Source organism: Mytilus edulis, chromosome 2 (genome assembly GCF_963676685.1).
Source record: "Mytilus edulis chromosome 2, xbMytEdul2.2, whole genome shotgun sequence".
Lineage (NCBI taxonomy): Eukaryota > Metazoa > Mollusca > Bivalvia > Mytilida > Mytilidae > Mytilus > Mytilus edulis.
This window is the reverse complement of record NC_092345.1, coordinates 11,586,845-11,612,890: the sequence shown is the minus strand read 5'-3', so window position 1 is coordinate 11,612,890 and position 26,046 is coordinate 11,586,845. Positions and strand designations below refer to the sequence as shown.

The 26,046-nt window shown below is 32.1% G+C and overlaps 1 long non-coding RNA gene across 1 annotated transcript; it reads left to right on the top strand.

Moving 5' to 3' along the window:
* The first annotated feature begins 18,233 nt into the window (after positions 1-18,233).
* LOC139511450 (uncharacterized) lies at positions 18,234-24,277 on the top strand. Its single transcript, XR_011662026.1, has 3 exons — positions 18,234-18,314; positions 21,938-22,022; positions 24,210-24,277. It is a non-coding gene; the product is annotated as an uncharacterized lncRNA (long non-coding RNA).
* The last annotated feature ends 1,769 nt before the right edge of the window (positions 24,278-26,046 follow it).

Genomic DNA, 26,046 nt, shown 5'->3' with positions numbered 1-26,046 from the left:
AAACAACTTTGGACTTTTATTTGTTTTATAAACAAACTGCTATATTTAGACACTCATATCTTCAAATGGAAAGCAGGCAGATATCTGTTTTTTTTTTTTGCATTTATGTAAAGACTTAAACATTTAACAGAAATATGTTAACAGATGAAATGCAAAAATATCTGATTTCTGTAAAAGCGGATTAAAAATGATGCCGACAGCCCCCCCACTTTTTTAAAAGTTTTTTTGAAATTACATTTTTGTTCAGAAAAAGTTGAAACAATCTTTTCTGCTACTTGTTTTGCACTGGTATGAAATTTAGTTCACATATAATATACGCTCCTTAATTAAGCTGTAACATTTTTTGAATCAGAAAAACGGTATTTTGTGGTCAATCTTATATATAGAGCTATTTTTGACCCTAAGAAACATAGAAATCAACATAAAATCTTAAATTTTTAATTTGACAGCAATTTTTCACAGAAGTTAGTGACTGTTACTGTGGTTTAAAATGTATAAGCACCTTTTTGTTATATACCAATAGAATTTAATACAATAAAATAAGTGTCAAAAATAAGAACTGTTTTGAGCCACTAAGTGCTAGAGTTTCCATTTTTTGGTCGGAGCGGTTTCTTTACCAGCGTTTTCCATATATACAAAAGAGTACCTGCAGTTTCTTATAATTCATATGGTATCTGGTTTGTATGCAATCTAAAAAAAAAAAGGACCTCTTTATTTCAGATTCGCTACTCACAAAGCGGTTTTAAGGATTAACCGTTTATTGGGAACGTTTGCTGACGAAAATAGCGTGGTCAAATTTTAAACCAAAACTCATATCGAATAAACTGTACCCCTCTTCACGCTGCCTTCATATATTTAAAAAAAAGAAAATGTTGTATAATTGGTAATGAGACAACTTTTCACAAGAAACCAAATGACACAGAAATTAACAACAACAGGTCACCGTACGGCCTTCAACAATAAACAAAGCAGATACTGCATAGTCAGCCAAAAAGGCCTAGAATCGACACTAGGATGGTGTGTTATTTTCACCCGGACAATTAACCAATTAGATTGCAAGATTCTTGCTTCTCAAGAAATAATGTTTTATCGTTCTAGAAATTGAATCAACAACAGTGTATAGCTCCGACGCACGCCGAGCGTGTTAAAAAATCATATACGCTGCCAATACGCTAGTAATTTTGGATGCATTCAACCTGTCAATCCTATCTGTAACGTGTGTAAAACGAGCTTTAAGCGTGTATTGGGTATACGAGAAGCGTACATAAGCGTTTATCGGGCGTTCAAGAAACGTAGGGTTGCGTATGTCTGGCGTTTGTTGAACGTAGATGGAATGCACGCTACGAAGGAAAAAAGTGTCTTGAACGCATTTGAGACGCGTCCCGGTCGTTTCTTGGACGTTCTATTATTGAGTGTTTGTTAATAACGCATCCGCATACGTTTTAGTTAAAGTCGAACGATCTTGAAGCGTATGCAACGTGCCCTAAACGTGTCTCAAACTTATCTGTAGCGTGTTAAACGCGCTTGTATATAGGTAAACGCTAGACACACTCTTGATCTGGATGAAAATTTTTAGGCTGCATAAAAATTTCCTCGAGTTGTAGCGTTCACCAAGCGTATACCTTTGTATTTCGACGTACTTTAAACTTATGCAACGCGCGTTTAACGATTGCTTAGCGTTCCTCTGGTGCACGCCGGTCTATACGCCAATGTGTGACGCCCTATAACCTTTCCTTGTCAGTTTGAATCTAGAGTCATAACACAGTACACGATACATAAGGCATGAAGATGGAGTTTTTACAGATCAGCTAAATAGTGTAGTGACAAATCGTGAAAAGTTGCTTATTTAAAGAGTTTAATGGACCGAAATACCTCACGGCTGAAATTTCACATGAAGATAGAGTAAACATTATATTTTCATTTTAGCCCTAACGTAGAGTTTTCCCACGGTGCAGTTTTTTGTAAAATCGCGTCAAAGTGAGATTTTCTGATTTTTTATTTACCATTTTCAAACACGGGAACGCTTATTGTAAATTCCGGAATAAAGATATCATAAAAAAATCGGTATCAGATGAAAGAGTAATGTATCAGATTTTATTTGACATCAAACTTGAATATCATATGAACATATAAATTGAGTGAATTGGACGATTTTTAAATGTATGTAACATTTTTTTCAATCTTACCGTCTATCAAAGTATATTACATTTCTTTCATATATCACCAATAGTAAATTATTACAAAAAGTAGTGGAACAACCAACGCTTAAGAATGTTGATATATAAAATTTTGATAGAACATACAAATCAACTTTTACGAGCATTTTTATAAAACTCATCACATAGCAGTAATACTTCTAAATTTTCACCTCAATAAGTCATGTAACGTTCCCCTTTCCTATTTTCCCCTGTTATGAAATGCGAAGATTTTAATATGCATTTTCTTAAGTTTAAAAAAAAAAAGAATAAATATTTGAATCAATGGTTGTGTCTATGTGCTTGAATAAGTACAGATGCTAAGGTTTAATAACTTTTGAGGTGCTTATATTCTTGGTTTTCGAAAATACTAATTTTAAACCACAAGGAGAGGCATCAGTCAGCGTACAGGCATCAGCATACCCGTCCACTAGTATACCGGAAAGACACCAATCATTATCTAAAGTGAAACTAGAAATATTTTTAGATAAAAGTGATATCTTTAGTAGATCTGGGGCCTGGTTTTCGAAAGTATCATAAGATATGTCATAAGATATATCTTAGGACATATTTTATGATCATCTTATGACTATCATATGATATGTCATAGGATGTAAATCAAAGCTGTCTTAAGAGAGTCATATCTATGATGCTCTTATGACTGTCATAAGTGAACATTATTTTCTATTATTTAAAATAATGATTAAAAAGTGATAAACATAAAAATGAAAATGAAAAGTATGAACATATTAATTATTACCATTCTTAATATTTACGAATAATTTTTTTTTCTCGTTATAATGAACATGAAATTTTATACAAAAAGGAATTGAAATATGAGTGGATTACTTGTTTAAATTTAGTTTGTAATATATAATAAATCTTGAACTTCGCTTTCGTGTATTACCATACATGCATTGTAACAGTTATTTAACTGTGAATACTTTTAAGATTCGGTACATCGAGTACCCGCTTAACGAAATGCCCGTGCACATCACTAATATAGTACTATTAAATATACTAGGAACGAAATAATATGTATATTTATTATACAAAACCATGAGTAAGAAAATAATTCAATATTGCATGTCGCAGGCAGGAGATTCAAATTTTAATTTACGTAGTTGACTAAGAAAAATCAAATCTTTACTGATTAGCTAACTGAGAAACACAACATATATTTTTTATTCCAATTAACATGAAATTATACATGAAAAGTAATTAAAATTTTAGTTGACAACCATAAGACCATCATAAGTCATGTCGCGAGGGGTCTTAAGTTTACGACATAAGTTATGACAAATCGTAACTTGGGACACTTTCGAAAACATATCTTACGACTATGACATGTCCTAAGACCATCATAAGACATGTCTTAGTCATAAGAGAATCATAAGATACTTTCGAAAACCAGGCCCCAGATCTATATTTAACTTGTAACAAATAATTAACAAATTGTTACGGCTTTTATTTTAAAAGCTTATTCAGTTTATATAATACGTCTACAATTATTTATCATGTCGCAACTTCTTCTTCTATGTTTATATCCTTCCAATTATGGAACACCTCAATCGAGGCACCTCAACGGGTATATTATCGAAGTGGGGAGTTAATTAAAACTTAAACATGTTAAATAGTACACAGCAAATAACTAAACAAATTTAGATTCACTTTACACGGATAAAATTGATGAGGTAACAAGTCTTTCTGGGGACGCCCAGATTGAAGAGACTGAACCTACTGGAAGCGCTTCCGAAGATGCTGAGAGTATTTCATCAGAAGATACTACTATTGATGATGATAATGATGTACATCAGGATACTGACGAATTACCACCGGTAGAAATCAGACGTTCTGGAAGGAAACGGAGACCACCTGCTTGGTTTCGATCTAGACAGTTCGAGACAAGTATGTCTGTTGCTGGATGAAGTAGTATTCCAGAGTGGCGACAGAAAGCTGATTACATCTCGTCTTTGGCCCAGACGCCGTTATTTAAAGCAACTGGATTAGAGAGCGATGCAGCAAGGACCATATTGGACATTGTCAACCACCACTAGCTGGAAATGACGTGACGTCATTTTACAGCTGAGGGAAGGGGGGGGAGGGGGGGAATGTGTGGTAAAGTGTTATTTTAGGATAAATGTATTTGATATATAAGTAATACTGTAGTATTATATTATTGCATGGTTAAACTATACGGAGTGTATATTTCAGGTTCGCTCAGTTGTGACTTTTATCAGGTGTTTCAATTGTGTTTTATTGGTATTGATTAGTGGTCAATTCTTTGGTGGGAACTTTACATTTCTACATGGTCACTTTGTGTAATGGACACCATTTTCATTGTCTGGTAAATTGTAATATTATATTCTATTTGGAGTTTGGTTTTCCTATTTATAAGGTCAGTTATTCTTCTTATACTAATATATTAATTATTTATCCTTCTAATTATATGTATGCATGATATACGAATGTTATGAATAAATGCATGTTTGAATGATGTGTAGATGTGATATGCAAGTGTAACAATAGAAAACTTAAAAGAACTTTAAATCTCTTTAATAATTGTGTTTTTATGGTTAAAACAGTAAATTATATAAAACAGCTAAATTTCAGTAAATGGATTAAACTATTGAATTTTATGGAATGAATGTTTTATAATAATTTCAGATATTAAATAAAGTCATAAATTGATAAAGATATAATAACTATCTTATTTTGATATGCAGATTAGGTTAGTTATGAATTTAATATTTGTACTGCAGGTATATTCCATATTGATGACACACCATGTCGGCATCAACCTGATGTGATCGTACTTTAATTGTATTCAAGCCTTCACAAATACCTGTGAGGTAGGTTATGTTATGTTGAATCTATGTGCGTTTTGCTTATTGTATTGTCTGCTTTAGAAAGTGCTTTATGCTTTGTTTGCACGTATGTTCTTGCTTTGCATGTATATGATATTTTTAAATATGCTTATTTAAATATGGTATTTAACAGTTCATTGCATTACTGTTATAATGTATTACTAATGCATCGACATATGCATTATGATTAGATTTGGTATTTAAATAGATGTATTCATGAGACAATAGAATTGGAGATAATTATTTCCGATTTAATGAAATTATATAGTATTCTTTTATTATTGAAATGCTTGGGAAAGTAAACAGTTTCCTTGTTCATAATTGTTAACATAATGTTTTAAATCTTTTATATACACTGGGGTAAAGCTGATGACCGTAACTGCATTCACGGTCATCCCAAGATGTCGGATGAAAAATTAGGTCAGTATCTGTATTGTCTGTTACAGTGTTTCTATATCATTTTCTTTACAAAGTATACATTGACACGATGTAAATTTATAAAAGGTTCACACAGAAATCACAAATTACTACCGAACAATGTTCAGGAAACGCGAAATTCAATTTGAAAAATTCGCTAAGATGTCCGTAAATCATTATCAAATATTTTCAAGATGACCGTAACATAAAACAAGGATGACCGTAACTTGTAAAAGATGACCGTAATTTGTAAAGAATGACTGTAATTTATAAAGGGTGATCGTAACTTTTAAATGATGACTCTAAATTCTAAGAATATCCGTATTTGTATTCATAACTTTTTGTTGTGCATGTTTGTCTCAATAGGGGCTCAGTTAGCGGATATAAACATGTTTCATCAATTTGTTTTTAACTATTTGCCGTATTTTGAGTTCATGACAATGATAGTAGATTGCAAATTTCTCGTAAACAATGAAATATTAATTTAAATACAAATTGTCAGAGATACTACGAAAAGTTGAAGAAACAAGAATGTGTCCCTCTGAGGTGTCTCTAGTACATGCCTCATCTACACTATAATTTTCTATGTTCAGTGGACCGTTAAAATGGGAAAAAAACTAATTTGGCATTATGATTAGAAAGATGATATCATAGAAAACATGTGTACTAAGTTTCAAGTTGATTGGACTTCAACGTCATCAAAAACCTCCTCGACCAAAAACTTTAACCTGAGGTGGGACAGACGGACGAACGAGCGAACGAACGGAAGAACAAACGAACGGACGCACAGCCGAGAAAACATAATGCCCATGAATAGAGCATACACTAATCAAACATATGACTATCCGGTAATCGAGCCTGTGTCTATGGTTCAAGAGGAAGCAGATTAAAATCTTAGTTTGTCTTTATATATGAATACCATTGCTGTATATAGTACAAATTGACAAGGTTCCCCTCAGTGGTGGATCCAAGTGGAGGGGCCGGGGGGTCCGGGGGTTAGAACCCCCTTTTTATTTACCGATCAGTGCATTTGAATGGGGACACATAGTTTGAACCCCCTATACCCTGGGTTGGGACCCCCCTTTTTTTGAAAATGGCTTAATCCGCCCCTGCCCCTTGTGATACGCTATACGCACAAGACTATTTTAAGGATCTATTTTGCTGGAGCTCGCTTTCACTTGTTTGGTCGTAGTATTTTAAACACAGGTTCTGTTATTTTACTTGCAAGACAAAATAGAAGACAAATCAAAGACGATATAATATCAATGGGTGTACATCCATTGGCATTTTTAAAAAAGTGCATTTATTATATGTCATTACAAGGAATTCCAGAAAAAAAAATAGTTGGAGGCTGTGCAGCACACTTTTTTTTTATTATACTTGTAAGGTGTCATTTAATCGCGCTTTTGTTGTATGTTTTCCCCACTTTTTCATGTGCATGTCTTGTTGTATGTTCATTTTAAAAATTATACCCTCTACCGTAAAAAAAGATATATATGGTGAACTTTGTATTTAAAGCACGTCTTATTTTATCCTACCTATAGGATAATACTCTCATAAACATACGTTTTATATCAACACAATTAATCATTTGATACAAAAAAGTAGTTATACAAATACGGATATTTCTTAGAATTGACGATCATTCTTTAAAAGTTACGGTCATCATTTAGAAATTACGGTCATTACACATTACGGTCATCTTTTAACGAATTACAGTCACCCTTGTTATGAATTGCTGATTCTGTTACGGTCATCTCGATTGTGATTTACGGTCATCTTAGCGATTTTTTTAAATCGAATTTCCTGTTTCATGCACATTTCTCGGAAGTAATTTGTGATTTCCGTGTGAATCTTTTATAAATTTACATCGTATCAATGTCTCCTTTGTAAATAAAATGATATAGAAACACTGTAACAGACAATACAGATACTGACCTATTTTTTCATCGGACATCTTGGGATTACCGTGAATGCAGTTACGGTCATCAGCTTTACCCCAGTGACTGAGTTGTTCTAATGTTAGTTATGAACTACCATGTATTGTAACTTCCTCACAGTGACGTCATACCATACAATTATTTTCATTTTATGGATATTGCACGAATATATATATATATGCATTCAGGCACCAGTCTTGTAAATCAATTGCAAAATCATATACGTTTATCTAACTTTTAGAGAGAAAAAAGAACCATCTGTTTCGAATCCATTTTGACAAGCGTTCTTTTTCTTATATTTGCAGTACTCCATAATCAGGATCGATATACTTGTCGTGTCTGGCTAAAAAGCTTAACCTGTAAATACAGATGAGGATCTTGATTCGCAAAAGGGGATGCACCTACATGGCAGTATTAAGATTTGAGCTGTTAGATTGAAAATACTAGATGTAACACCTTGAGGGAGCACCTCCCTTAAAACTGCCTCTGAAGATTGAACTTAACTTGTATTTTATCACTTGGATTGCCTATATTCAGTTTGAAAACAATATTTGGTCAACCGAAAACGACGAGGGTCAATTCTCTCCATCCATACACACATTTTAATCAAATTGTGACTCATTTTTTTTCTAATCAAATTATTACTTTTAAATTCCTACCTTAGTCTATGTACATCCATTTTTGATTGTATTACTTTTAAAAATACTTGGTATAATATCTGGTTTCGAGAAATATGGGACGTATTTACGAGGGTATAAATGAGAGTCTCGTATCACATTTTACTAATTTTTTTTCATTTAGACACCCTTTTCTATATCATTACGCGTATTTATCTTCAACCCTAATCATTCATTAAATAAATGATTAGATTTCAAAGTCATTGTTATTATAAACGTAGATAATTCATGTACTTTTCATCTAACTTTTTATTCTTTATCTTTCTAGGTCATTATACTCTATTTACTATTCTTAGTTTAGTTGAAACTAATTTTATTTCCTAGAATAGAAGTAAAAGAGAAGGACACAAGTTATAACACAATTAGAGACTCATCCGGTTTTACAAGGATCTAAACGAGCATCTCAGATTTCAAATTATTTTTTTTTATCTACCTTTTTCTATTTTTTACAAATGTTTTACGCACCATTTAATTTTTTTAATACTTATCATTTGTATATGTTGATTTCTTAAGGTCATTATTCTTAACGTAAATACTTTAAGCATATTTCTTTTTATAAAACATCATTCTTTTCTTTTATTTGTATTCAGTAATAGTATATTCATTGGCTTTATTCTTGTCTCCCGGTGTCTACTGATATAGATATTAGGAAGAAATTTAAACAAAAAGAATTACGAAAAAATTGTCAAAATGTATGAACTATAAAATTAAAAAACAATATACAAAGAGCACAGTATAATAGTATATAATTATTGAGGTCATCTTTTATCCATCATTGCGTCTTAAGAATTGTATAAAATAATCTTGATACAAAACGTATTATAAGTAATATGAGAAGAAGGGGAAATATTAAAAATATATGTCACTGTACTATTATGGGCTCACTACGGTGTAACTTTCAGTGGTGAATATTTCAGGTACATAGTCTTCGCAAAAGCAAATTTACAGTTATATTAAAAAATAAGTTCTCCTAGATGGTCGAAAGAGATGATGGACGGAAAATTGGGCTAGTTCCTGCTCTTTGCTGGGGTTGTATTTGACATTGTGTGTTGTCTTTAACATAATCCACTCCTCCTCCTTTAATACTAGTGAAAACATAATATCCAATCTCTATTTCATATGAATATAAGGGGAGATAACTTTTATATAATTTTTTTTATGAAGGAATGTTAAAAAAGAATTGTCGCAAGGAGAACATGACCAGAGACATAATTTTCTATTTCATTTTATTAAAAAATATATAATATCAACACCATTAATCATTTGATATAAAAAATTAGTTATACAAATACGGATATTTCTTAGAATTGACGATCATTCTTTAAAAGTTACGGTCATCATTTAGAAATTACGGTCATCCTTTACAAATTACGGTCATCTTTTAACCAATTACGGTCACCCTTGTTATGAATTGCTGATTCTGTTACGGTCATCTCGATTGTGATTTACGGTCATCTTAGCGATTTTTTTAAATCGAATTTCCTGTTTCATGCACATTTCTCGGAAGTAATTTGTGATTTCCGTGTGAATCTTTTATAAATTTACATCGTATTAATGTCTCCTTTGTAAATAAAATGATATAGAAACACTGTAACAGACAATACAGATACTGACCTATTTTTTCATCGGACATCTTGGGATGACCGTGAATGCAGTTACGGTCATCAGCTTTACCCCAGTGATATAGTTACTTAATTATATTACATCCATTAATATAATGTATTGTTATTACAGGGTATTTATTTTGGATTACAATATATAACGAAATAAAGAATCCATAACTTTATATTGTCTTGGTGTATTCATTTGCCACGAAACAAGACTACATATATATATGCATCATATAATTATTCTGCTCTTCATGGGGGTCGATATTGACAAATTAAACTATTCTTATTCGTATTCTATTCTCAATAGCTAAGCGTTGTCTTTTAAAATGAAGTGTAAACTTTAATAGCTATTTAGGTTTTTGAGTATGCAGAAAATGTCACAGTATATATATACATGTATCATACATCATTCAGGAGATGATCGAAGTACGAAAGAAAGTCAACTTTTCAAAATGATCAATTAAAATGTGTCTGGGCATTTTTTTCCTTACGTAATGCAGTGGCTGATTCATAAATTTTCATAAGGGGACGCCCACTGACTGCAGAAGAGGGGGCATCGCTCCTTTAATGCTTCATTGATTCACTAAATATTCAACCATTTTTTTCCTACAAAAAGGGGGAGGACAAGTTTCCCTGGACATCTTCCTAAATCCGCCTTTGAAATGAATATTAAGGATAAATAGACTTTTGATATTTGTTACATTTAACATTTGATGAAGTAGTTAAACTTTTCTAGAAACTAAATTTTGAATTAACAGTTAAAACTTTAAAAGTTTAATTGAGATCAGTGAGCTTGTGTAGTACAATTAACAATTGATTACTTAACCTTCATACTTACTATCCTTACTTATCCACCATATTACACCATACCTAGGAAAGGCACTTATACTATATTTAACTTTGCTATTACTATTTTTTGGGCTTAGTCTTTAGTGGAGAGATTTATTTAGGTTGGTTTAGGTTAGCTTGGTATAGTTTGTTGTTAGTTTAGTTGTACTTTGACTTGAGTAGATTGGAACAGTGATACAGTAGAGTTTTCTTGTGATTATATTGTCCTAGTTGTATATAAATATAGTTATATTCATTTGTATATATTTAACTTATTTATATATTTTTTCCCTTTGATTTGATATCATACTTGTCTGACATGGGTTTGTAGACGTACAAGCTTTACAACTCATATACAAGTTCAGGTTTTGCATATAGTTGGTAAGTCATTGTGGTTATATATATATTTCTTATATTGATTTGTGTTATTCTCTTTAGTATTGTTTATATATAGTGATTATCTTTAATTGCTTTTCATTTATTAATACATTGATTTTCTTTGCAGTTATTAATATCTTTATTTTTTTTTCATAAGGAATTTCTGATTGTCATTGGTACATTGAGTGATTGATATTTAGTATTATACTAGAACACACCCGTGATATCGCGGGTCCGTGACTGAATTAAAGTATATAACTATGCGCAAGCCTTACATCTCAGTATTAGTACTGTCATCTGATAAAGTCATGCCGATTATAAGATACACAATTTTCTCTGCTTTCAAATCTTTCTGTTTGAACCCGTCGAACTGGAAATATTAAATATTTGGAAAACAAAAGGTCCAGGAATGGAATATTTTTTAATCAACAGCATTGTCCTATATTAGTTATAAATAAAGTTGAATTCTTTGATTCGCTGTTTTACGTCATGCCCGCTAACAAATTGAAACTTATTTTTAGTCCAGATTTTTAGTATTCGTATTGTTATCTTAGAAAGTCTTACGGATTAAAATACAACAATAGGTAACAATTTGACAATTAAGTAGTGTCAACCCTGTGATTATGACCCGTTTATATAGCATATTAATCCTGAATACACCGTTTGGTGGTGCGCCTGTCAGATGCGGAACGTCAGATAAGGTAATAGGTAACAGGTGATTATACTATTGGTATCGGTATCGGACTCGACCAGGAACTTCCTAATTATTGGCGATATTAATTACGTGGAAAACAAAAGGGCCTGGAGTGGTGTAATTTTTGATCTACACCTTTGTACTATATTAGTTGTATATAAAGTTGAATTCTTTGATTCGTCGTTTTTACGTGATGACGGCTGACAAATTGCACCTCGTAATTTTAGTATTATAGATTATACTTTAAATTTTGAATTTCAGATAGCGTACATTAGTAAGCAGATTTTTGATTGGTATATTATCTGATTATCTGATATACTGTTTTTGTTTAGAGTCTATACTGTGTGATTTTGATCATATCCAACTATATCGGTCATCACGTGACTTTTACACTTAAGTTGTATATCATTAATGGCCGATTGATTATCAATGAAAGTGAACGGGGTACATAGATAAAACGGTCATAACTTTTCTGTTATAATGTATATTTTCCCTCCCAACCCCGCCTTTTACAGTTAATATTTTTTTACAATTAAATATGTTTTAAGTTTCAGTTCAGAAATATGATTTCGTGCTTTGAAATAAGTTTGAAAATTGAGGTGACATAGCCACACAGCCTCCGTTGACATCTTCGTTAATTCTCGATAAAATTGTAATGAGACCTTTTTAAAATCAATTTTCTCAACTAATTTATTGTTTCTTATATCCTCCCAACCCCTAAAAAGATCGAAAACATATTCATTTAAATGAAATCGCAAACCATTTCAGTTCAGGTATTAAACTTTTTGCTTCGAAATTTGGTTGAAAAGTTCTTATTTTTGCAGTCTTCAGCAATATTTTCAAAATGGCGGCGACTGTTGAAGGTTCACAACGACACGACATGCAACTATTCATTTAGTTATAAATCAAAAAGTAATATTTCAAATATTTATCAAAGTGTGTCTTTTTGTACTTAAAAATTTTCCGTTTTCACATGTTCTTCAATATATTTATTAGAAACAGTATCTCACACTATAAAAAAAGATTTGCATGCACCAACCATGCAGTTTACATGTACATTGATAGCGTGGGCGACATGGGAATATATATTTTTGAAGATTTAAACGATGAAAATCGAAAAATTGTTAGATGCATGTCTTTTCAATAATTGTCTTACCTTAATGCAGCATAGAATTAAACATTGTTTCCCTCTGTTAAAGTGGATACATGTTATTTGTTTTGATAAAATTTCGAAGTTACATAAAACAAAATGGCGACCAAATAATTTTCAAACGTAGACGATGTTCGACACTTATTTTGCACATGCAAATATTTCAATTAGATTTAACTGTTTGTATTGCAATTAAATATGACACGTTTATTGTAACTCGTATGATAATTAAGGATAAAGCTAGATTGTGGAGATATTAATTAAGTCATCAACGTGATCAAAGAAAACAAACATGGCAACGTGGCCTAATCACGATGTAAGTTTTGACAAGACCTAATATATATATTAGTATTATACGATTGTTTATGAAATCATTTCAATGATAATATTGTATATTAACAAAAGGAAACCACGGATGGATGGTAACAAAGATGAAATATCTATATATATATATTTTTTAAATCATTACACGGGTAACCAGTACATTTTACATAATCCTAATTAAACCAGTCACATACAGATTGCATGTGACTATCAAAATCATCATTATTCAATTGACAATAATCTTGAAACTGTGATCAATTCCATGTGAAGAACTGTTTTGAACTGTGCAAGTAGAAGTATGAATAAGCCAGGAGTGGAGTCATGTACATATTTACCTTAAAGTTTATATATTAAATTTCCCATGATTTAAAGTAAATTTAAATTCCCATTAAAATATATATTAACTTCCCATTAAAGTATATATTAACTTCCCATTTATGGTTACTATTTGTATATACCTGGTTAACATAAAATTCATGATGAAACCCATTATAAATCATGTAGTTAAGGTGTGATTGAGCCCCCGTATATAGCAACTCCCAAGTTACACCGTATGGTGGTGCGCCTGACAGAGGCGGAACTTACAGATTAGGTAACAGGTAACAGAGTTATCGAACCTAATTATGACTGGAATACATGTAGTTGCATATGTTGACTTATACTTTATTTAGTTTCAGACATATATTTATTTACTTGTATTTTCATTTGTATTTATTGTCTATTGCTATTTACATTTGACTTTGGATTAATTTATACATTTTCTTTTCAGATAATTTGAATTTTGATTTTTATATTCTTTATTTAAGCACTTATTAGTATATTTACTTAAGCACTTATCAGTGAAACTTATTAAGTCACTTCTTAGTGAAAATTATTTTAGTTTATTTTTCATTATTTACATTTTGGTTATTGTTTACTTATCATTTCCTTTTCAGAACATTTAGTTTATTATTATCAACTTTGAGTGAAAACTTTTTTTTTTTTTTTTTTTTTTTTCATTATTCATATTGAGTTGAATTTTGTTTTCTTTATTCACTTTTTAGTGAATCTTTATTTACAAATCACTTATAAGTGAAACAAATATATATCAACATGGCAGATACAGAAGAAATTGCACCTGAAGATATTGCTCTGTTGAAATTATTGAAGAAAGAGGTGCGGGAGAACACCCAAAAGATATTGAAGAATTCATGAAGAAAAGAAATGTTTGGCTTATAAAGGTGAGGAGTCTAAACCGAAAGTGAAAGATGAACCATCCAAACATACCAAGTACAGATATCCACCCAGGATATCTAACTTCTCTGGAAACAACACCAAAAGTGAAACCAGCTATGAACTTTGGAAATATGAAGTTACTGTATTGATGGCTGATAAGACCAAGAGAACATCAATTATGCTGTTAGGCGATCACTGAAAGGAGATGCAGGAATGGTTGCCATGCACCTTGGAGCAAAAGCCAGTATACCAGATATCTTGCACAAGCTTGACAGTATATATGAAGCTGTGGAGAAAAAGGAGGATTTACTTGCTCCGTTCTACCGAGCTAGACAAGATGATACTGAGACAGTTACTAAATGAAGTTGTAGATTGGAAAACATCATTGGTCGAGCAGTAGATAGAGGATTAGTACAACAAAAAGAAAGAAATAGCATGCTACATTCTATGCTATGGACTGGTTTGAAGACAGAATTAAAAGATATATCAGGCCATAAGTTTGACACCATAAAGGATTTTGATGAGCTCAGAGTTGTACTTAGACAGATAGAAACAGATCATGAGGAGAGGAAGTTATCATCTCATAAGCCACAACCAGCCAAAGCAACTGCAATTTCTGATACTTCAATACAGGAATCACAGATGAATAAATTTGAAGGATTGATTAATCAACTTACTACCAGGATGGATAGATGGGAAACATATTTTAGAGGAAGAGGATCAATTAGAGGGCGAGGTTTTAGGAACAATAGAGGATATTTCAACAGAAATCAAGGACAGTACAACAGAGGAGGAGGACATGGTCAGCAGCAGGGATATCATGAGTCATCTACACCACAAGCTACTTTAACTTCAAATTATCAACACCAGGAAGAAAAGAAATGCTTTCGATGTGGATTACCAGGACACTATAAGATTGGTTGTACATCAATACTAGATGGAAAGAAGAATTTAAACTACAAGAAGTCTATGGGTCAGGACCACCATTAGGCTTATGCGAGTCAACAACGACAGGTCCTTCTACACAAGTACCACCAGGATTATTTGGAAGCCCAACAGAAACTGAGGTAATACTACATGGTAGAACAGTTAAGAGTCTTCTTGACACTGGATCAACAGTTTCAACAGTCAGCCACACATATTACAACAACAACTTAATTGATTAATTAATAAACAATCTAACTAATTTCAAAGTGAAATTATTAGATAGGGGTTATGATAACGTGGAAATAGATGATAGTATTACTGATACTTTATCAATTGACCGTACTGATTTATTACAACAAAACAAATCTAAAGAGAAGCAAAGTATTCCGTTAGTTTTAATAACTAAATATCATCCATATATACGTAAAATAAAGAAACGTATAATGAAACACTAGCTGGCATTTATTACAGTACGACGAAGACTGTGTACAAATATTCAATACAGCACCAATAGTTGCGTATAGCAAACATAAAAGTATTGGAGATATGCTTAGTAGATCAAAGTTAAAGACTTTAACATTAAATTGACAGTTGGACCCCTGATGATGGTAGATCTGTCATAATAACTAGATATATTGAAGAAGAATAAAAATATAAATATATCAATAAAAATATGAATAATTTTCATATTTGATTATATTCAAATAATGCATCTTAAAATGACCATCACAAGCTTAACTACCGAAACACGAAATTGATATTTGTGTCGGGTCCTATCTGCAATATGGAATGCGTGGTTGCATGGGTGTTTACTATACTATATATAAAAATATTAATTTTCGCGAACCATTTAGGTCACGGAAATTCCAAAATATGGCATCAGTAAGGAGAGTTGTGCAAATAATGTGAATACACAGAACCCCCATCCAAATTATCTCCAGCTAAAAGTATTCATCTTTTTCTATTTTATATGTACTAACAATGTTCCATTTTTCTATAATTTCGATTAAAATATTCCAAAATCTGAGTAAAATTAGATAGAATGCCCAAAATAAACATTGTCTGATTGGTTGAAGTACTGTGGCGTCGATGCTTAGCATAATAAGCCTCGATGTAAAGCACACGCTTCACAGGAAGAAGGAGAGTTTTACAAATAATGTGAATACACAGATCCTCCATCCTATTTTTATTTTGATGGAAATGTTGCAGTGTTCATCATTTCTGTTTTGATTCTGCTCACAAAATTCCATTTTTTCTATAATTCCGATTTAGATATGTGGAACCCGCAATAAAAATAGATGGCCTCAATCACGTGGTTTCAATGATTTAATAGCAACTCAAAAAATTCCATTAATCATGTTGTACTTTGTTACCAATCGGAACTTCTCGGCCTTTCTGGTTGCACGAAGTGAATAGCCGAGTAGTTCCGATTGACGATTGTTACATAAGCCGAATCACACATACGATCTTTGCGCTCAAATGTAGTTCTTGGTGAAGTATACAGGTAACTTCGTTTACGAAAATTCATACACACTTTTTCATTAACATATTATCAGACTTTTGCATATTCACGTTTTTTTATGCTGAACTGTAGTCGAATTCAATTCTATACATTTTTTTTTACGTGAAGCAGTAGGAGTAAGAATATTTTTCGCGCCAATTTAAGCAGTTTCATCACGAAGAACAAAATTATTTATTGTTATTTTCGTGAAATTTTAGTCATATAGTTTATCAATTAGAGAATTTTTTGTAAGTATTACTTATTCATGTTAAGGTTCTACTGATGTGCTTCTCTAGACCTTTTTGACGGTCCGTTTTATCCCATTTATCTGAATACTATCTCCGATGACAGAAATGTCAACTCGACCTATTCGTGTCGAAAGTGAAAATCCATCTATTTGATGAAATAATTTTTTCTTCAACGGTTCATGCATTATTTTTATATTATTTGATAACCAATCACATTCACGTTGCATGTTTGCATGAAAATGGTTATGTATTGGTGAATTGTAAGGGCGATGCAACATGCGAGGTCAGTGCGCGATCACGTGACATTATTATTTGTAAACAAACATGCTCCCCGTGGCTTTCGCGTCGATCCGGCCCCACGTCGATCCGGCCCAAGTCGATCCGTCCTACGTCGATCCGGCCCCACGTCGATCCGGCCCAAATGTAAAGTCGATCCGGCCCCAATAAAAAAATATATTTATAAGGAATAAAAGTAAAGATAGATATTAAAGTAATTCATAAATGTTTATGATTTTTATTATAATGTTAAAGGTGTAGATCTACGGTAAAAAAAAATTAAAAAATATTTTCTTCAGATGAGTATAAAACAACTAGGTTGATTATGTTTTTATTACAAGTTTTCAAGATTATTGGGTATAATTATATTAAAACAATTCAGACATCAACATTAATCAGCAGTAATTAGCGTTTTCTTTCAATTGACTGTGATCCTAACAAGTCTTTCATCTTGTGTAATAACAAATAGTTACATACACAACGGTACAAGCCGATCCCCAAGCTGATACATACAAACATTGTTTTTCTTTTAAGTTCTTAAAAGAGGGACGAAAGATACCAAAGGGACAGTCAAACTCATACAAACTCTGAAAATCATCAGACAATTGTTGAATAAACAAACCAATTATAGACTAATGATTTGATTATAATCAAGTCATTATGATGAGTTAAATTTAATAGATTCCAGTGGACTGTAAATATTTAATTAGATATTCTGTGTATATGAACACAAAAAAAATGAAATCGCCTCCAAGATCAATATAGTTATTTCTTATTTTATTATGGGGCCGGATCGACTTGGGGCCGGATCGACGTGGGCCGGATCGACTTGGGACGGATCGACTTTGGGCCGGATTGACTTGGGGCCGGATCGGTTTGGGGCCGGAACGACCAGATACCCTCCCCGTGTAACACGTGTCTGGATTATCCTTTCAAAGTGTTGTGAATTTTTCAATCACTATTTTATGATATATTTCTTTTTGTTTTTAGGTTTGCATATTAGTAGTCCAAGTGAATTAGACATAGTTCTGAGTCGTGTGTGTTTTTTTTTTTTATTGAATTAGAAGGTAAGTCTACATAAGTTATATTTAACTTAAGTTTAAAAAGATGACTCCACTTTCACTCTATATTTAAAACCCGCATACTAATTTAAACAGCATTTTCTCTGCTTGAATGTTAATTTGCCCCTTCCCCATCATTTCCCAGTGACGGATCCAGGAATTTTCATATGTGGGGGCCCACTGACTGACCTAAGAGGGGGCCCGCTCCAGTCACGCTTCAGTGATTCCTTATATAAGCAACCAAATTTTTTCCCAAAAAGGGGGGGCCGGGCCCCCCTCTAAATCCGCCTCTGTTTCCCTTTTAAATTTGCGCAAAAGTCATACTTTCAGTCCATTTCGTTAACGGCTGATTTGTGATTTTACCATCTTAACTGCAATTTTCATATTGAACACATTTGACCATTCAGTATGAGTTCCCAAGTTTTTGACTTATATGAAGGAGGCTTTAGGTCATGTTTTCCTAAACACCTTATTGCTATTTGTCTGTCTGGATTGTTATACCCATAAAATCAGATAGTGATGAATATGCAAGTTTTCAACAATCCCAGAAAATACACCTTATTGCTATTTAGTCCAATCTGGCAAAACCAGTCACATGTAAAACTTCCTGTTTGGGTCATGCGGCTGAAAATAGAGGTTTTTCAGTAGAGAGCTGAGGGAGGAAAAACTTTAGAAAGCGATTATCAAGAAACTTTAATATAGTATGATCCACTTTTTTCGAAATTAAATTGAAGTAAAAATTATTTTGTTTTAAGTATTTACGGTAAGTTAAAAGGGTTTTCATTAAAAAGTATTGTGCATGGTGAATTGTTTCAACGGCCCCCAGATAGCTTCAACTGGATGAAAAAGTTGTGTAATGTTAGAACTTATCCGGTATGGAATAAATAGCGATTAGGTGTATTGACATCCACGGAAAAAAATAGGAAGTAAGGTGCATGTACACATGTATCTCCCCTTTAGGTTTTGATAAATATTGGATATGACATTAAGAAGTTATAAAACTGTATTCTTTGAATATGTTTCTAGCGTAACATGCACGCTTAGTACTGCTTTTTATCAGATATTTTATAACTTATGTCTTAAAATTCGGGTTTTATCCATTCCAATAGGTGGATTTAAGTTAATGAGAAAAATGCTCTGTTCACTAACTCAGCAATGCTTTAACTGTTGTGAATGTGAGCTCCCTTTTGCTATTATTAGAATCTAGATTTACATCATTCATTTTCAACTTATGAGTTCTCCTTTCATTCAAAAGGTAGATTTCAATGTCTGCTGGTCACTTGACAAGAAAATGCACTCAATGATATTATTTGCCTCAATTTACCCCTGGAATGCAGATTTTCCACTAAAATAAATGTCGTTTACTTAGTAATAAATAGTTTTGTATATTACTATCATATTCATGTTTTCATTTGACATTACGAAAGTGCTTTTGAGATCCAGGATTCTGACTTGAATAAACAGTGTTTGTAACACACATGGTTTCAACCGTTTCTTTCCCTTCCCTTAAAAGTATCTTTCAGTTTTAAAACTACCTGATAATAATACAGAGTTCACACCTAATTTGAATTGGATTGACATTAACTAATTTGAATTAGGCCGTGTTCACATTGACCTAAATTCGGTGTTGTGTTTGTGTAACTCACACGTAAACTAAACACAATTGCGTTCCCATTGATAAAACTCAATGTTTACATGTAGTTTAAATCATGTTTTACCTACACACAGTCGATAGTCAATGTAGGCCATGTGTAGGTTAAGTGTACACAAACCTGCATTTAGGACATTAGTTTTATCGTGTAAATATTTAAGGAGGAAACTATTTTTGAGTAAAATTGATATTTTTGATAATTATTAGTTGTCTAAATTTTACAGATTTTTGTTTGGTTAAAAAAAATTAACGTACTTTATTAACCCCTAATCAAGACTCAAAGCAGCATCATTGCCGAACCCATAAGGCAGCAACCAATTGATTTTCGGGGGAGGAGCTATTATAGTCGAGTATAAAACATAAAGGCAAGGGGGTGGGGTGGTGAGCTATGGATTTTGTTTTGGAAACAAAAAATGTTTCCAGTTTTTGGCCCTGAAAAAAAATGTTTGTTTCTACCTCAGCTGCCACTATATATAATGCTAAAATTGATTTCGACTTGTCACCAAAATTTGTCCTAAAAAAAATCAAAAGCTCACGCCCCCTCCCCCTCCACAAAAATTTAAGTAAATAGTTGCTGCCTAATTCATTTGAAAAGGTCTTCCCGAATCGACTTGACGTACACTGAAATATTCGCCACTGGTCTTTACTCAAAAAACGATTCACGCATAAATGCATGACTAAAAAAAATGTGAGGTAAATGATCTGTTTGTCTAGTATCTCAGTTCCGTTAAATAACACGTAAAATAAATTAAAAAAACGTTACCCTATTCCTTTACCAAATATTCCTTGGAGAAGAAAAACCATTTGAAACGAACAGAAAAGATAAAAATGTAGTGATCCATAATATCTCAATCCTTTTTTTCCCGGCTGTAAGCACGCTGTTGCAGCTAACGTTTTCTAATGCGTTATCGAGACATCTCTAGTGATATTCAAACTACTGCAAATTATAAAAATGGCTTTCATAAAGTAGCAACCACTTAACTTACGTACGTTTTTATTCCTTTTTTTTCGATGCTGGTGATCAAACACTTTTTTTTTCAATATTTAACACTATAATGTATGGGGAAACTCTTGATTCAGAATAAATTTTTTTATTATCTGTATGACCTTTTTTTTTTTTTTTATCAAATTGGGGATCGGAATATTTCCATTCCTATCCCCCACCCCTCTTTTGAAGTCAAATAGTTGTTCTCTTACCGCTAGAAAAAATTTTCAAAAATTTTGAATTCAGTTCTACGTAATGAACATTTAAATGACATATAGTTTACAAGTGGGAACAAATCTTATGTACAGGTAGCTAAACAAGGTGTATAGATGTGAACAAATGTAATGTGAAACCAGTGTACACTACACTAAACTAATTGTAAACATGCTTACTCTACACGGCGTTTGGTGTGAACACGGCCTTAGTTTAATTCACATTTGAAAAGGTTTACATCCTACCATCAATTGTAATTTGAATTGCAATGCGCCTCAAATTAGCTTAGCTGTCTGAATGACGTTTACTTTTAATTTGTATTAACAAAAACATAGTTCAAATGCGAATGTAAGTGAATTGTTTGTCTATCTATGGTCAATTTTTAGCCACATTGTTGAATTTTATTTATGGAGCTTACTTTTCATTTACATAAATTTAAGATTAATATTTCTGAGTGGTACGTTACTTATAAAGGGGGTGGATTCCCAGATATTTAATGAAATTGTATTCAGTTTATGGTTTGTGGGCCTCTTATTTGGGGTTATTGATATCAATTGAGGTGTAAGAGGGAAACCAAAATAGTGAAAGATCATTGAAAACCTGATCTATTAAAGTTCATTGATACATGTGTATGTTTAATCAGCCAGTCAATTTAGGTATTTAGAAATCCAAGATTCAATAAAAAATGAATTCTTGGGAATATGTAGAATTATTCACTCAAGGTGCAATCAAACTTATTTATTTCACTTTTTGATTTCTCTTTATTTCTTGGTCTCTTAGTAGGTGTTGCAGATTAGAAGTATTTTCGTACCATAGTATTGTTAGTGTTCCGGATCCTGTTCAGTAGTTAATAGTGAAAATTTAGGTAAGTTTACATTATGTTTATAAATAAACTAAGCCCATGCTAAACTAACTCTAATCTTGCTGTATTTTCCTCAAAATTTTTGAAATACACTTGCATAATATAATAAGAGATTGGCATAAGCTTTCTTCTTCACACTGCCCTCAAAACTCAGTGGCAAAATGACTAGTCTTAGGCAAAAAAATAGTATATGTTTGTTTACCGTTACCTGATGACCTACCCTAATTTTAGCGCTAACCCTAAGTCATTTATTTTCCTCTTAAAAGTGAAAAATAAATAGAACTTGTGTCACGAGGGTAATAAGGGTTGCCAATAAATAATATAATAAGAGATTGGCATATATAATTATAATAAGCTTGCTTCTTCACACCACCCTCAAAACTCATTTTAGAATTGATAGCAATACAGTTTTTGTGTCTTTTATTAAACTTAACATTTATACGTTATTCACACACTTTAACAGTGCTTATTGAAAATTGTACCAAAAAAAACGTTAAGTAGGCGGTACTAAGACTGGAAGAAAATTAAGACGCTTAACATTTTTTTATATGACCAGAACAATTTCTTTGCGTTGTATATAATGCTATCATGTTGTCTGCGTCTTCGTACTGAGACTTATTTAGTTTGCTGCAGTAACTTTAGTTCTGGTGAATGGATCTCTGAAAATCTTATACTTGGAGGTTGAATACCACCATAGGAAGGTGGGGATAGAACTTGGGGGTTATCTGAATAAAGTCTCAATAGTTTTGGAATTGGGGGCTACAAAAAAAAGCCGAAATGAGCATTTTTCTTGGTTTCCGCATATTTACTTTAGTATAAGTAAATAGAAATCTGTGAAATTTAAACACAAGATAATAATGAACATAATGGAAAGGTACATCAATGGATTGTTTTTATACGCTCGTCAAAATTTTGACAGGACATATTATGGTACAGAAATGTCTGGTGTCCGGCTGTCTGGCGTAAACATGTCTCACCATAACTTGAGAACGACTTATCCAAATGCCATGAAATTTAATATAGTTGTTTCTTATGATGGTCAAATGATCTGTTTTTGGTGAAAATAAAATTGTTGAGTTACTGCACTTTATAAACTAAACAGGGAGGGGGGGGGGTGTCTTTATCACACTGTATCTCAAAAACCATTCTTGATTATGACTTAAAACTTTAAACACTTCTTAGTTATATTAATCTCAATATCTGTGTACTTTTTGGTGATGATTCAAAATTTCATTTTTGAATTGTTGGGTATTTTGTAAAAAAGGGGGAGGTTTTTTTCCATGTCGGCCATATCTCAAAAACAAATTATGATTTTTGCTTCAAACTTTACACATGTCTTTGTTATATTATCCTAAAAATCTGTATACTTTTTGGTGATGAGTCAAATTTTGAGCTATTAGTATTTTAAAAATGATTTATGATTACTGCTATAAACTTTACACACTTCTTTGTTTTATTCATCTAAAGATCTGTGTACTTTTTGCTGATTGATTCAAAATTTTATTTTTGAGTTATTGAGTATTTTGTAAAAGAGGGGAGAGTTTTTTACATGTCGCACTGTATCTCAAAAATAATTTATGATTGTTGCTTAAAACTTTACACACTTCTTTGCTTATATTAATCTTAAGATCTGTAAACTATTTGGTTTTAATTCAAAATTTTATTTAAGTAATATTTAGTTTTTTGGAAGAAAAAAACCCAGGTGAGGGTGGGGGGGTTCACATGTCCAGCTGTGTCTCAAAATCAATATATGGTTTTCGCTTAAAACTTTCTCAGAAACTATTTATGATTATTGCATAAGACTTCCACATAACTAATTTTGCTACAACCAAATGTCCTGAAACTTATACGCAATGTATTTTATCATAAAACACAATTCAAGTTGATATTTTTTTGGTGTCACTTTATAATCATTATTGAGTTATTTCCCACTATAAATCCAAAACCTGCAAATGTTAAATGTTACGAGACCTTTACACAATACATACTGATTACTACATAATAAGTATGAAATTGAGAAGTGTCAATTTAATCATACTTGAGTTATGTCCCATTGAATGTTGTGTTTAAAGGGGTCGACATCATTTGAGTCAATGGGAACGTTTAATTCTTCATATATTTAAATTCTGCTTTGAATATTGACTGCTTATTTCTGAATCTATTTTAAAAACAATATCCTATTTATCCTAGGTGTTGCAGTATTGTTGACCATATTTATATGTATATGTAGTAAAGTGAACGCAATCCACTTTCCGAAGGTAAGAAACAGTTTACAATTTTTATCAGTAGTTTAGAATTGTTGAGTAGTTTAGAATTGTTGAAAATTATGAAAAGATGAAACATGCATAATATGCCTCCCTCAGAAAATTTTGCATGTGTACTATAGTAGTAAATTAGCTATGTATTTTCCCCCTCAGAAGTGGTATTAATTATGAAGTATATTGTACTTCCAGTTAACCAAATCATTTCAGGCTTCAAACAGCATTCTTCCTGTTATGCAGCTATTTACTTTATATAATTTTATTAGGAAAAAATCTTATTTCTGTCATATAAGAACTGAAGTGGAGTTTTTCTTATATTTTACCTTTATGAAGGTACCTTTTGAGATTGTACTTCCATAAAGAAATAGAGAACTATCTAGGTCGTTTAATAAACATTTAATATACGTTCTTGCTCCAGGTTTTTTTTGGAAATTATGCGCATGGGTATAGTTTTCTTGACTTCGAGGGGTTTTCGATTGAATGGTTGCTCTGGATTCCCCACTCAATTAATTTTTAACTCGTGGGATCTTTTCTATGTATGTCTGCTATTGAAGGTTATTATTGTTGCATAATTTTAAATCATATGCATCATTTAAATTAAAATAAATATAGTCCACATCGTAGAACACCCCTTCAGGCGAAATGGAGTCTTCCATATTATTGTTTCGAGTTGTCTCCCTTCCGGAAGTAACTTCCGTGAATTCTGAATCAAAACAATACGTCGAGTATTAGCTCATTCTGTCAATAAAGTGTATTATATTAAAAACGATCGCAATTTAAACATATAAATGTGTACGGAAAGGAGTCATGATCACTGACCGAAAGGAAATTAAATGTTTAAAGAGTCAGGAATTGGGTTCCTCCTAGAATTAACGTAGGAAAATAGGTGATAAGATACGAAGTGAAATACCTTCTCTCACTTTGAGTCTCAGTGACTGCTGTGGAAAGTAAACTTGGAATTGATAGTACAAAAATAAAACACAATAGGCCTAATTGCATTGTTCATACACTTTTATCCGGGTTTGGCTATTTTGTAACTATTTTACATGTGCAGTTGAATTAGTTTTGAAAATAATATTATCCAGCTACATGTACATGTGTCAACAAAACAACGGCAATCGTATCCCTCAGAGCAATCTGCTCTTTGATTTTTTTGGGGGGAGGGTTCCAAACCAGTTGTTTATAAGTTGCAAATCAGGCCATTACTTTTCTTAAGTTTTTTTCTCACTTTTTAAGGCTGTATGGTTGCCTATAATTACTTTGTTATTTTAACCTCTGGAAAGCTGTCTCGTTGGAAATTATACCACATAGATACAGATTTCTATATGGATTGTAGACCTGAAAAAGATGTTCAAAGTTGAATATGCTGCAAACTTCAAACAACCTACTACTTATTTACCATGCATGTCTATCATGAAACTTTTAATCAGAACTATATATAAGTGATTTCACCATTTCTTCATATGTGTACCACTATCAATCAACAGAACAAATGCAAATTATTTTTTTAATATTTGCATATGGTTTCCTTTAATTTCTCACATCTATTTTATTTGAATTTAGGGAAATAAGTATTATGTATATAAACAAATCTCATGTCGATATATAACATGTACAACAATCCAACATCAACCCACACCAAACTGGCTGTAGTTGAAAAACATCAAAAGGGAAAATACAGTGAAATTTGGAGAATTTATATTATCACATGTACATGCATTTGAAATATATTTAAAATATTTTTTTCAAATTTTGTAGTTTTAGGT